The sequence below is a fragment of the Myotis davidii genome, unplaced genomic scaffold (assembly GCF_000327345.1).
Source record: "Myotis davidii unplaced genomic scaffold, ASM32734v1 scaffold110, whole genome shotgun sequence".
NCBI lineage: Eukaryota > Metazoa > Chordata > Mammalia > Chiroptera > Vespertilionidae > Myotis > Myotis davidii.
In genome coordinates, this window is record NW_006283436.1 from 1,335,508 (window position 1) to 1,338,406 (window position 2,899).

The following is a 2,899-nucleotide window of genomic DNA, read 5'->3' on the forward strand; positions in this document are numbered from 1 at the left end:
TTCTCTGACAAAACAAAACAAAATAAATAAATTCTAAGAAGCTTCTCTGAACTTTATAGTACAGAGGTTTTGTCCCATCCAAACATAACAGTTTTAATCATAACATAAAATAACATTTTCTCACACATATACCTTCCTTTCATCATATCAACATGGCTCTAATTGAAAAGATATATGCATCCTTATGTTTGTTGCAGCATTATTTACAATAGCCAAGATATAAAAGCAACCTAAGTCCCCATCAATGGGTGATTAGATAAAAAAAGAAATGGTGCATTTATACAATGGAATATTATTTGGTCATAAAAAAGAATGAAATCTTACCATTTATGGCAACATGGATGGACCTAAAGGGTGTTATGCTAAGTGAAATAAGTCAGACAGAGAAACACAAATACCATGTGATTTCATTTCTATGAAAAATATAAAACACAAAATAAATGAATAAACAAAACAGAAACAAACTCATAGATGCAGAAACAAACTCATGGTTGCCAGATGGAAGGGGGTTTGGGGTGGGGGGCTGGGTGAAAAAGGTGAAGGGGTTAAGAAGTAAAAATTGGCAGTTACAAAATAATAATAAGGATGTAAAGTACAGCATAGGGAATATAGTTAGTAATACTGTAATAACTAGCTGCAGTTCTCCAGAAATTAGCACTAAATGGTGCTACTATCTTTGCAAGATTTTAAAGATTTAAAGCTGTCTCTATCTAATCTAAGGTTGAGCACTATGTATAGAAAGCAAGCTGGCAGAAATTCAGCAACCAGAAATCTGTGTCTCCTAACAAAAGACACTTGGACAACTCCTCTAAAAGACAGCAAGATGTTACACAAAAAGTCAAACATTTGCTTCTTATTTGCTAGGAAAAATTATTTTCTCTCATCAAACCCAGTATGTGTTATTTTAAAAAATTACATGCCCATCACTAAATGGCTGAGTTCACTTACATATTTGAGTTAACATATCAAACAAAGAAAACAGGCTTGGCCGCAAAGTCAATGAAAGTCAAATAAAAAGCCAAACTAAACAGATGAGACACCATGCCCAGAAGATCAACAAGAAGAGCATTGTTAGGTGAGGGCGGTTTAGTAACTCTAGCAAGGAGGATTTGCTGTGCTCATCACAACACAAAGCTACTCATTTAAGCTACTTAAACACAAAAACACAAATCCAACTGCAAGACTGCTGGGTAGTTAGTTTCATATGTCTGCACTTTTTCTTTTTCCACACTGTATTAGAGTTAAACTCCATCGATTCTTACATGGATATTCCGGAGGTATTTTGGGAAATAATGATGGTAATGATAAATAGGTAGTAAATTTCTTGTATTATTTTTAAAAAATATTTCTTTAAATATTTTAAAATATAAATGCAAGATGTGATGGCAATAATGATGGCTGAGATTAAGATAATAATAAATTATTTGTTTTAAAACAATCCTCATTCCATTATATCTGTCCTAAAATGACTCTACAGCCTTTGAACACTGGGCATTACTTGGTTTGGTCTAGAGTATCACAGGACCATAATATACCCATATTTGTTCTTCCAGAGATTTGTCAGAAGAAACTTGCATCCACTAAATCAGGGTGGGGAACCTCCGGCCCATGGGCCATACAAGGCCCTCAAAATCATTTGGTCTGGTCCTGCTAAGACACTAGGGGTGAGTTAATTATGTTTGACCAAACATAGCAGTAATTTTTAAATTGATAATTTTGTATAGCCCATGAATTATATTATAAATATCCTAATGGCTGTTGGCAGAAAAAGGTTCCCCACCCCTGCATAAACTGAAAAGCAGAATTTCTTCTTCTCCACGGAGTCCATTAGGATTTTTCCTGCCTGGTATTGTAATTATCAACCTAGAAAACACAAGAGACTCAACTTAAAAGCTATTTAGCAAAGTAGTGGGGCACAAAATTAATATACAAAAGACAAATAACAAATAGTATGAATATATAATGGAAGAAAGTACTCATTTAAATAGGAAAAGAAGATTAAGGCACAGGATTAAGTTTAATAAAAAATGGTAAAACATGCTGGTAAACATACAAAAAATTTTATACAAAGAGACAAGGTATTGAGTTGATAGAGTCAACATAAAAATATGTCAATTCTTTCTGAGCTAATTTATAATTTCAACTTGAGCCCAATAAGAAAAAATATTGACAATGGGTTTTTAAAACTAGGCAAAGTGGTCAAAGGTTTATATAAAAAATAACCAAAAAATAGGCAAAAAATAAAAACAAAAAAACTTGAGGGAGAAAAGGGCAGGGTTGGGAATTGGCACTATTAAATATTAAAACAAAAACTGGAAGCCCAGCCAGCATGGCTCAGTGGCTGAGTGTCGACCAATAACATAATAGAAAAAGACAGAAACATATACATATTCAAGTCACAAAAAGAAAAATCCAAATGGTTTGTAAACATAAGTAGATGATCAAGTCCACTTGTAATAAGATAAACACATGTCAAAACTATACTGATATATCACTTTTCAGATTGGAAATGGTCTAGGACAGTGGTTCTCAACCTTCCTAATGCTGCAACCCTTTAATACAATTCCTCATGCTGTGGTGACCCCCAACCATAAAATTATTTTCATTGCTACTTCATAACTGTAATTTTGCTACTGTTTTGAATCGTAATGTAAATATGTGATATGCAGGATGTATTTAGGCAATCCCTGTGAAAGAGTCATTCGACCCCCAAAAGGGTCGAGGCCCACAGGTTGAGAACCGCTTTTATAGATGAAGTTACTTTAGTTATTAACAAAGAACTAAATCTTTATTTCAGGTAATAAAATTGTGAAAATCTATGTTAGGTATAACAAGTGATGTGAATCACCAATGATACATACTTAAACTAATACAAAAATTTTTCAAAAATATTTTATCA